General features: G+C 42.1%; 1 long non-coding RNA gene across 1 annotated transcript; it reads left to right on the top strand.

Annotated features, from left to right (window-relative positions):
* The first annotated feature begins 6,689 nt into the window (after positions 1-6,689).
* LOC119719822 lies at positions 6,690-9,057 on the top strand. Its single transcript, XR_005270003.1, has 3 exons — positions 6,690-7,300; positions 7,666-7,760; positions 8,144-9,057. It is a non-coding gene; the product is annotated as an uncharacterized LOC119719822 (long non-coding RNA).
* Positions 9,058-11,589: the final 2,532 nt, after the last annotated feature.

The following is an 11,589-nucleotide window of genomic DNA, read 5'->3' as shown; positions in this document are numbered from 1 at the left end:
AGATTTGAAGCCATCTTGCCATCTGATCGACAGGCTCACGAAAAGACATGACCCATTGAATAGCGCTGTGGTCAGTTCTGATGAGGAACTGTTTGCCCAGTAGGTAGTGTCGGAAGTACTGAAGGAAGGTGACGATTGCGAGGAGTTCTCTCCTCGTGGTGCAGTAGCGACGCTGCGGCTTTGTCATCGACCGACTAGCATATGCTATCGGCCGTTCTTCCTCCCTCTGGGTCCGATCACACCACTGGAGTTGCGATAGAGTAGCACCGATGCCTGTATCTGAAGCATTGGTATCTCAAAAGCCGCTTGACAGTCATGAGTCCACTTAAACATCTGTCCGGCCTCTAACAGACGATGTAAGGGGCTGGCTATCGTTGTGAATTCGGCTATGAACCTACGGTAGTAAGAACATAGTCCCAGGAAAGAGCGTACTGGGAGTGGGCCAGTTCTGCACAGCAGAAACTTTACGAGGGTCTGGTTTGACACCATCTGGTGTGATGATGTGACCGAGGAACAGAACTTCCGTCTGGAAGAGTTCACACTTGCTCGGTTTCAGCTTCAGTCCAGCGTTTCCTAGTCGGCGTAGGACTTCACCAAGACGCTCAATATGCTCGGAAAATGTTGATGACAGGATGATGTTATCGTCTAGATATATCAGAAGAGTTCGCCATTGCAAACCTTTGAGTACTAGCTCCATGCATCGCTCAAAGGTACTGGTGCGGATTTGGCAAAAGTGTTCTCGTGGCTGGCCAAAAGTTCACACAATGCTTTCTGCTGGTGTGGGGGCAGGTTTTCACAACTCCTCTCGTACAGTTTCTGTAGGTTTTCTGACCACTTGTCCGAAGGATTTGGGGTGTCGGGGACGGCGGGACTGACTGGGTTGACTGCGTATGACGTTGGACGGGCATGCTCTCTGCACACACGCATTACTCGATAGAGGTGATCGGTTTCACAGTTTTCCTGCTCGGCTATGAGTTCAACCGCATCAACTTCATGCAGATATCCAAGCGTTGTACCTGCTTGAAGTTCAATGTTCTCGGGTGATGTGTTCACAAGCCGGACGGGGATGCCGATTTCTTCTCGGCGGGGATCAATGAGTGAGCTGCCAACCACAACATTGTGACGAAGGTTGGCAGGTTCAACGACTGCATACATGGAACTCAGTTTGTGATGATCAGCTATGCCCTATGCTACCCACTCGCTGCATGCTGGAATTGTAGTGTTCTGCTTCAGTGCAATCTTAACTACACCCAGGTGCTCCTTGGACTGTCCACTGAACCCAGTTACCGGCAATTCGTATGCCGTTGCGTGCCTCCAATATGCAATCATAGTGGTATAGAAAGTCATAGCCAAGGATTTCTTCATCGCTGATGGGGGCGACAAATGCATCCCATTGGAAGTGCTGTTCACCAATCATCATGTCGATTGTGGCAACACCTTCAATGTCAATGAGTTCCTTATTTGCAGTTTCTAGTTTTGTGCTTTTGCACGGGGGTTTGAGTTCAGGGCGTTTTTCAGCAGGGATCTGGCTGAAAAGTGCTGAAGAAATGATGGTCACCGCCGCTCCAGTGTCGACTAAAAGTTCGCTGTCTTGGTCGCATATCTGCACTCGCAAAAATGCAGACATGCCTTGAAACTGCTGTCTACCCATTCGGATAGTGTTCTGTTCATTGGGACGGACCGGTGCCAGGCCGGACGGCACGTTCCGCGTTAGTTTTCCGTCTGTATGATGACGACCTCCTTGGCCGCTAAGTCGGGGCACTTGTTTGCAAAGTGGCCGGGCTTGCCACATTTGAAACAAGTAACATCCATCTGCTGTTTCTTGGCTTCAGCAGGCTTGGCGGATTTCTGCTTGTTGGCGGGCTTATCTTTGATCAGTTTGACAATTCCGTTTAACCGTCGGTCGAGGTTGTCCTGGAACTGTTTAAACTGCTTTTGGTTGACGAACCCGGGATCAGCCTGAGATGCTACCTGCACGGTGTTCACACGATGTGATTTTCCCGAGCTTGTGGTGTCACGGAGGCTCAGGAAGTTTTCCACCGCCGTTGTTGCCTCCTCAAGGGACTTGGGATTCGTCATGCCAACGGAAACTGCCATCTGTTGGTCGGGGAGGCCCTTCAGAAAATGGCGAAGGGCGATGCTCTCTCTGGTAATTGGATCTGCCGTAGGGTAGCCACGAAAGACGAGGCGGCGAATGTCGGCTACAAACTCCGCCAGCTTCTCCTTCGGCTGATGTCTCCTCGCTTCTAGCTGAGCGGTGTAGTAATTTGGCAATTGTCGTTCGCCAAATCGTTTACCAAGCTCCTTCACCAGGGTGTCGGACGACTTGATTGCTTCGGGATCCAGTTGCTGGTACACGTACTCGGCCGCCTTTCCACGTAGACTGCCTACAAGTCGGAAGCGCTTTTCTTCCTCAGACCAGCCGCAAGCCTCGGCGAGACCCATCAGAGGTCGGACGAGGCCTTCCCATGACTTCATGCCGTCAAATTCTCCTTGGCGAGGGAGAGGAACATCCAGCTTATGACTCGGCTGGGTTCGGAGAGGACGGGGCTCTGCTTGCTCTGCTGCTGTTGGTTTAGGGGCGTCAGCTTGTGGAACGGTGGAAGGGGCAGTACTGGGAGCGGACATCACTGGCTGTGAGTCCTTGGGCGATTTCGCTGAAACATTGGCATCTGTCTGCTCAGCCGTTGATGGGCTGTGTAATGCAGCAATTGCTCGGAGTTGTTTCAGCTCTTTCTCCGCCTCCACTGAACGAAGCTTGAAAAGTTCGAACTGTTTTTTAAGTTCTTGGAGTTCTGCACTCTCTGCCTGTAGACTTGAATACAGGTCGGTGTCATCATCATCATACAACGACTGTAACCTGCGAGATTTTCGCTTGGCAGGCATGTTGGCTGCTGATATTGACAAGCAGAAAGTCAGAGTCTAAAGCTGGGAGATCCGTTCAGTGGAGGGGTACATGAAGTGACTTAATTAAAACTCATGGTATAGTGCAGTGGTGTATGTAAGTTCGTATCCCAGCGCTTGCCACCAGTGTAACGTCTCTCTTGGGTGAGAGACATTATCAAATAAAGAGTCAGATACAAATATCTTACACACACACTAGTACTTTATTCGGGAATAATTACATCTCAGCTCAATAGAGGGCGCACTATATACAATGTTTAGTTTGGGCGTACATGATTATCTGTGTACAGACATGGGTCTATGGCCAGTGAGCGGACAGCTCGATAATCTACGTGTACATGTCAGGAACTCTGTCGGGGTCAGAGCCCAGATCAACAATCTAATGCATCATATGCGGGAGCTCTGTGTAGGTCAGAGCTCAGCTCAGGAATCTACTGGGGAAGAGCCCAGTACAACAGTCTACTGGGTAAGAGCCCAGTACAACAATGACCAGAACTGCTATTTCTACGCGCTTTATATAGACTTTTGGGTGCGCGTCTTAGCCAATGGGAGCATTGGATTCTGGTAGTTATGAATAATGCATCCGTATACAAAGGCATGGGTAAAGTTTCTATGGGAGATTTGTACACGACTGACTTAGACAATCTACTGGAAGAAAGACGAGCAGTGGTTGGCGGGCGAAGTAGGATCACTCGTGGGTGCGTTACGGGGAACTGATCCTCAAGGAAAAGGGAAAGGGAATAACTTCTCGGTACATAGGGTTGTGTACAAGACTTAGTCCCTAGACTAGATAAGAATCTACACATATATATGGAGTAAAACTATGAGACGAAAGACGTAACCTGACCTCTAGCTACCGTAGGTCTTGGCCAGCGGGGGACACACTCGCTGGGGTGTACGGGGTCACTGAGGGGTGAATACACGGGTAGGTTTTAGCGAGCCACATTCGCTAAATGCTTGGGGTCAATGTGGGTCGGATGCGAGGTAAAGGTGTGTGAGGGGAATTCGCATCGACTCCGGGGATAGGTGGAGGGAAAGTGGCTCAGTCCTAAGTACATGTCCCATGGCAGTACATGTTCAATAGCTGTGAGTGCTACATGCATTGCGCGCTATACAATAGCGTACTGTACAATGTGCTGCACACTTGGCGAGTGTCTCCTAATAAGACTTCGTGGTAAGCTTCGCGCTGTGTGAGGGCACACAGGATCGCTGCAAGCATTACGCTGTGCACGGAGTGGAATGGATTGGTTGGGAAAGAAGTAAACTACGCAATTTGTGGGAACGCAACAGTACTTTGGTTGCTACGCGCATAGTACTTTTGGCCGTGCACAGAAAGATAGCAAAATTAGAAAGTGACATGTGACTCGCTCTCGGCCAATCAAGACACAGAATCTGTGGGTGAGGTGTTATAATATACAAATATAACATGGTTTGAGGGTGGACAGTCGATATTGGCTCCCCGAGGTATTGGAAGTTGACAAACTAGTTCCCGAGGCGAAGCCAATTCCCAGTGGGCACATGACGTTGTTTCAACGTTGAATGTTGGTTGAAATGACGTCACGACGTCAAAATACCGTAAAACAACGTTATTTCAACGTCACTTTTGCGACGTTGATTTTATGTTACAGTTTGACGTTGTTTTAACGTCGAATAAATATTGAAATTGCGTCGCGATATTAGTAACCTAAATTCAATGTCTATCCAACGTCGGTTTTGTAACGTTGTTCCAACGTCCATATTTCGACATTAATCCAACGTTGAATGTTGGTTGAAATTGCGTCGCGATATTATCAACCTAAATTCAATGTCTAGCCAACATCGATTTTGTAACGTTATTTCAACGTCCATATTTCGACATTAATCCAACGTTGAATGTTGGTTGAAATTGCGTCGCAATATTATCAACCTAAATTCAATGTCTTGCCAACGTCGATTTTATAACGTTGTTTCAACGTCCATATTTCGACATTAATTCAACGTTAAATGTTGGTTGAAATTGCGTCGCGATATTATTAACCAAAACTCAATGTCTATCCAACGTCGGTTTGGTAACGTTGTTCCAACGTACATATTTCGACATTAATCTAACGTTGGATAAATGTTAATATTGCGTCGCGATATTAACAACCTAAAATTAACGTCTCTCTGACGTCGGTTTGGTAACGTTGTTCCAACGTACGTATTTCGACATTAATCTGACGTCGAATAAAAGTTTAAATTGCGTCACGATATTAACAACCGAAATTCCATGTCTATTCAACGTCGGTTTGGTAACGTTGTTCCAACGTACAGATTTCAACATTAATCTGACGTTGAATATACGTTTAAATTGCGTCACGATATTAACAATGTTAAATTCAATGTCTATCAATCATCAGTTTTGTAATTGTTCCAACGTATTTTGACATTATTCTAATGTTGGATAAATGCTTAAAATTGCGTCGTGATAACGACCTAAATGTACCAACGTCGGTTTGGTAAACTTTGTTTAACATACGGATTTTAATTAGTCCAAAGTTGAAAAAATGTCGAAATTAAGTGCGTCGCAATCAAACATATTGCATTGCTTTGAAATTGAGTATCCTCGCGGTTACTTCAACGTCAGTCCTGCTGTATCAATTAACGTATAATTTTAACTATCAAAGTGCAAAATATCATGTCAAGAAATATAAACAAAATAGCCGACTTAATTGAACTTTGTGGCCTTTTTATGAAAACAAATTATTTGTCAGCACGCCAAAGCTGTGACGCTAGCCAATCACACGGCGCGTAATTTGTTCTACATTCCAAGGTTGTGACGCTGGCCAATCAGTTTTCATGTACACTCTTTGAATCACGATATGGCGCGCAAGCATATGACCGTTACATATTTCGACATCATACTGCAGTTGTGTGGACGTGTAGCGTGCAGCCGACATCATTTTACTCAAATAATAGGTAAGAATTTTACCATCAAAATTCGTAGTTATTGTTATGATGTTGCTTAGACATACCTGAAGTTTATTCGAAGAACTTTACTTATTAATTGCAACCAATTTCTCCCCAAAACGATAAACAAATATTGACACATCACTGGGATCGGGGACACTGGCATGCATGGTCACTGATGATACCGGCTTCCGGTACGTATGGGAACCAGGTCGACCGCATGCATCCCGGCACTCGGAACAGTGTATTGCTTAGCTGTACTAAAACGGGTTCAATGGGAAAAAGTAGTGAGAGAAATCCTGAGAAATAATCCTCCATTGGCGTTTTGAACTGTACAGTATAATGGACGTGTGACTTAAACTTTCCAAGACGATATTGTTACCATGAATAAATGTGGCTCAATTACTGGATTTCCTTTGTATTGAAAAGTTGTTTCTGAGGAAATAGAAATTGCAATTTTTTTTCACTTGGTAGACCTTATGGACATGAAATGCATGATGATGAAATGTACTTAAGCCTACCTGGTTAAAAAAAAATAGTAACCAGGAAAAATATAATTCGATTTTCTGTACTGTAGAGTTTCAGTTTTCATGTAATTTTCAGGCAAAAAGTAAAAATGGATCGTCCAAAAGTGATTGTAGAATGCAGTATATTTTTCTCGAGGTCAATTACTGCCATACTGGATTTCTTCGTACAGCTACACAGCGGTGATAGGTCATGGGTCATGTACATTATACCGTTTTACTTCCCCTGATTGTTAAACCAGGTGGGTTATCTTCCATAGGGAATAGGCATATCAAGTGGGGGATAAACACTCCCGATTTCGATTTCACATGTTGCTATCACCACGTCACCCCGGTGCTCATGTACATGTACAAGTCACAAAACGGAGGAAGTTGCTGGGTAGTTCCTTGATCCTTTGTGTAAAACTAAAAGTTGCTGTGACAATAGTGAGAATGCGTAACACAAATTTCTGTACCAAAACTTTAGGTAAATGCAAGCATGGATAATTATACCGATGTTTGTAGCCTGTGCTGTGAATGGTGCAATAACAAAATGGACTCACGGTACAGGGAGTGAGTAATTACGTAAATGTATTGGCCTAAGTAATCAATCATTGCATAGGCAGGTGGTATTTCTACATAAACTTGTTTTTGTTTTGTGAAGATACTAGACATGGTTTGCATATTTTTTGGGGAGTATGCAGAGTCTAAGTTTGGCAGGTAGGACAGGTAGGGTAGTTAATCTCACTTTTTCAGCTTCTGAAGAAAAAAATCCTTTTCAAAATTCCAGAAGAGTTTACAAGACCTCACAGATGACGAAACCCCACTCAGCAATGATTCATACAGGAATTGAGGATGAGCCAAAGTCAGCATGGATTGTCGAACCAGTATGGAGGAGTTATGTATGCCTTTCCAGGATACTTCAGTTTGAAAGCTTTCGGACAGTACTCGCAGTGCCGTAGCTGGTATGTATATGCCGACAAAAAAAATTCAGGGCTAAGTATTATGGCAAAAACCGATTATTTTATTCTTAAGTCAATAACACTTGCAGAGATGTAGCTCTGATTGCAGTCATCGCACATAAAACAAGTGGTATTCAAATCCATTTATACTTGTGCGAACAACAGACACAATGGCCAGTTCATTCAAAACGTTAACAAAACGCAAAAATGAAAACAGATTTGTGGCTATATCTTAATTGAGTGTTGGCAGAAGTTTCGTCACAGTGCATTGTATAATAACTTGTGTTTGTTTACACTCTTCCGTTATCTTTTTTCCTGATTGGTCTTTGCTTTTGTCTCTGAGCGTTGTTTTTGTTCTCATCCAACAGGTGCATGACCAAGTGATTGAAGACAGTTCAACAATGATGGGCAGAGTGGAACTGAAAGAAAGCAGATGAGGAGACGGACCTTTTCAGTTTCGCAGGTAATTTAATTTTCTTCGCCAGATTTAATTTATTTTGACCAATTATTGATCTTGGTTAAAATCTCATTGTGTGGGTACTTGGTTGTATGGTTGATAATTGCTGAAGTGTCAGGAAATACAAGTGGTAGTTTTTATAAGTGCAAGTTTAATAAAAGGAATCATTCTGTTGATTTTTTGTACACAATGTCAGCACATAAAATGATGACCAAACGTGTTGTCGCTTTGTTGAAACTAATATGGTTTATGTATGTATTTCTCTCTGTTTGCGTTTGTAACATTTTCGTTTTTGAGGGTGATTTGGTTGTGTCAATGAATAAAGAGATGGTTGGGGAGGAAGCTTGCAATTCTAAAATATTACATTATCTTTTATTTGTCTTTTCTAGCGAGGTCTAGTAACTTCGTAATCGGGCAAGGTGATGGATGTTGCTGCTTGTTCAGTTTTTCATCTCCTGTCAAGTTTGCGCCTGAAAGAAGAGGTGATGGAGGGACACACTGAGGGCCCATGCACCTTCACATTCAGTCGTACCTTTGGACTGTGTTAAATATTTCAATATTGGAACAGTTGATTAATAGTAATTGTTCAAATACAGTAAGTTGCTCTGGAGTGACTGGTATCTTTCCGTAAGTGTAACAGGTAAAGGCTCTTTAAGTGATGGAAATTCAACCTCTGCCGCATCTTGTACTTTTCATCTTGAAACTTCCACGTTCGAGAAGTGGGGGACTGTTATAATAATTATATACAGTACATGTATTGTGCATTATTTAGTTATTACTGTTGATTCTTGGTTGACCTGTTCGAATGTTCAATTGAATCATTTAGATTAATTTTGTATGAATAATGCTGTTTGTTTTATTATTTTCTATTTGATAGTTTCTAATGCTCTTGCCCAAGTCTGCCGCATAACCTCTTGCAATATTTCACAAGAAAATTCATAGATATGATAGAATACGGCTGCAGGTAAATTTGGAAAACTAATATGAATTGTATGCAAATGAAAAAAAGTGAATTTAGACGTTTAAAAATTGTACCTGTATGCTTGTTAACTCGTGTTATATTTCCGATGTAAATGCACTGGGCAGTGCTGCATTTCTTTGAAAAAAGAATCAAATTCATCATCATGTATCTTTTAAGAGACTAGTACCCTCATTTAGGCTATAATGCTGTTGGAACAAGTCAATCTAATTCTGAATTTTACTATGCATGGATTAATTACTACTTTGTTGAAACCTAAAAGGTGTTGTATAAGCTGATAAGGTTGGAAGTTAATTAATAAATACATACATTTTTTTATGGAAAACATAAAAGTGATTGATAAAGAATTTCATTTAAATTTAAAGTTATTCAATTTCGACATGGATTTAACAACACTCCTCAGCTTGCAAATTTATTTAACATAGAACGATTGGAAAAATGCCAACATCCACCATTATCAGTACATTCTGGCTTTAAATCTTAACAAAAACCTTAAAATGTGTTGATTCAAGAATTGCATTTATTTCTAAGAATAGGATGTCATTTAATGTTGATTATTTATTCGTTGATTGAACATCATGTCAGTGCTATTTCAATGTAGAAATGTCGACGTTAAATCAATGTTGAAATGTCTACGTTGTGATCTTAACGTTGTTTCAATGTCGGCATTTCCACGTCGCTTCAATTTGCAAATTCAATCATTAATCAATGCTGAATCAACGTAGAATCTCCGACATTAAATCAACGTTGACATATCTACGTTGATTCAACGTCGTGCTCTCCACGTTGGTTTAACGTCAGCATAATGACGTCAGATCAACTTGCAAATTCAATCATTAATCAAGTTGAATCAACGTAGAATGTCCGTCATTAAATCAACGTTGAAATATCTACGTTGATTCAACGTTGTGCTTTCCACGTTGGTTTAACGTCAGCAAAACAACGTCAGATCAACTTGCAAATTCAATCATTAATCAACGTTGAATCAACGTAAAATTTTCAACATTAAATCAACGTTGAACTGTTGACGTTGATTCAACGTCAGCATTTCAACGTCAGATCAACTTTCAAATTCAATCATTATTCAACGTTAGTTCAACGTCGGAATCTGACGTTGTTTAAACGTTATTTCAACGTATTTTGCCCACTGGGAAGGGAACTAGTTTGTCAACTTCCAATTCCGAGGGGAGCTAATATCGACTGTCCACCCGAAATAAACCATATTATAGTTGTTTTACTGTACCTCATGCATATTCAGTTGCCGATTTTTATTTTATTATATGCACCTTAAACAAAATTCGGAGACACTTGTACAGCTCAACAAAAGAATATTGTTGCTCAACTTGAATTACTAGTTCGGTTCATTTGCAATACAGTTACTACAGTTGTAAATAGAATTGTTTGCAATGTGTACAACTTTTTACAGGAGATATCTTTACACGGTCTATACATTTTCTCCAGTACGGCATCATTGAGCTCTGGAAATTAACATTTACGCGAATCGTGCAACCATGCATCTCTCCTGTGCGATGTTCGCGCGTGCGTACTGCACCCGTGCGACAGTTCCTCGATTGCTCTGTAAGGCGCATGCGTGGTAGACTGTCGCACGGGTAACCAGTGGGTAACCCTTGCGACAGTCTACTACGCATGCGTATTTACTATGTGCGTGAATCCTCGCGCGCGCGATTGGTAAACAGCAAGAATAACATCTGGCACGTGATGGTGAATTGACCAGTGAGAGTTCGGCTCTCGATCATGAATATGTATGAGGTAAAGTTATACTTTTTGAGCCGCAGCGTGAATGGGAGCAATAACGAATTATGTCACTTGATGTGAGTTCCACCAATCAAATGACAAGGAACTGTGTATAATAAATATTATCTGGATAGGACACGCGTATACCTTGCACGCAGTGAAGATTCGGAAAACGCGAACAGCTGGGTATGTAAGTTTGCGGCTGTTAGCGCAAGCGTACATTATCTATTATCTTCAAGTAAACTTGAATCCTCGATCCTGATTGGTCTATCCATGGCAACAAGCCTTGTTACATATAACCATGTAGCACGGCCTCGGTCCATACCGCACTCCGCGTATTACGCTTTTCTAAGATGCGATGTGTGCGTGTTCCATCTTAAGTGTTCCATCTTAACTGTGCGTCAAGTTTGCTTGAAGATAAATTCGTTATCACGCGGGATAACTTATATTATACAAGACCTGAATAAATCCCCGTCATCTGATGGGAGGATCCAATTATTCGTTCCACCGCACAGCGCGTGCGCGGTGCGCAGCGCACAGTGCAATTGAAGTTCTATTGCACGGTGAATAGAACTTCCATTGCACGGTTTGACTGCTGCTGGTGGTGGCACTGTGGAATAGCTTTTAGCTTGCATATAAAAGTTCTGAACTTGTAACACTGTTTGAGTTCTGAACTTGTGGAACAGCTTTAACTTAACTTGCATGAATTGGTAATAAAAGTTCTGAACTTGTTGAACTGTTTGAGTTCTAAACTTGTGAAACAGTTTTAAATCGAGATAAATGAATATGATAGTTCTCAACATGTTGAACAGTTTGCATACATTAAATATGATAGTTCTGAACTTGTCGAACTTTTAAACAGTGTTTAACTTGAATAAATTGGCTTTTAAAAGGTACATGGTTATATGCAGCACGGCTTGTTGCCATGAATCGACCAATCAGGATCGAGGATTCAAGTTTACTTGAAGATAAATAGGCGTAGCAAGGTCATTTTTATTGGGGGGGGGGTAGACGCGAAAAATGGCACTCGATATATCTATGCTGAGAGGTAGACAGGGTTTTTTTTTACAGATTAAAAGGGAGTGGGGACATAATTTTCGT

The sequence above is a fragment of the Patiria miniata genome, unplaced genomic scaffold (genome assembly GCF_015706575.1).
Source record: "Patiria miniata isolate m_02_andy unplaced genomic scaffold, ASM1570657v1 HiC_scaffold_8, whole genome shotgun sequence".
NCBI classification, from domain to species: Eukaryota; Metazoa; Echinodermata; class Asteroidea; order Valvatida; family Asterinidae; genus Patiria; species Patiria miniata.
Note: the sequence above shows the minus strand (reverse complement) of the source record. Positions and strands in the feature narration are given on the sequence as shown.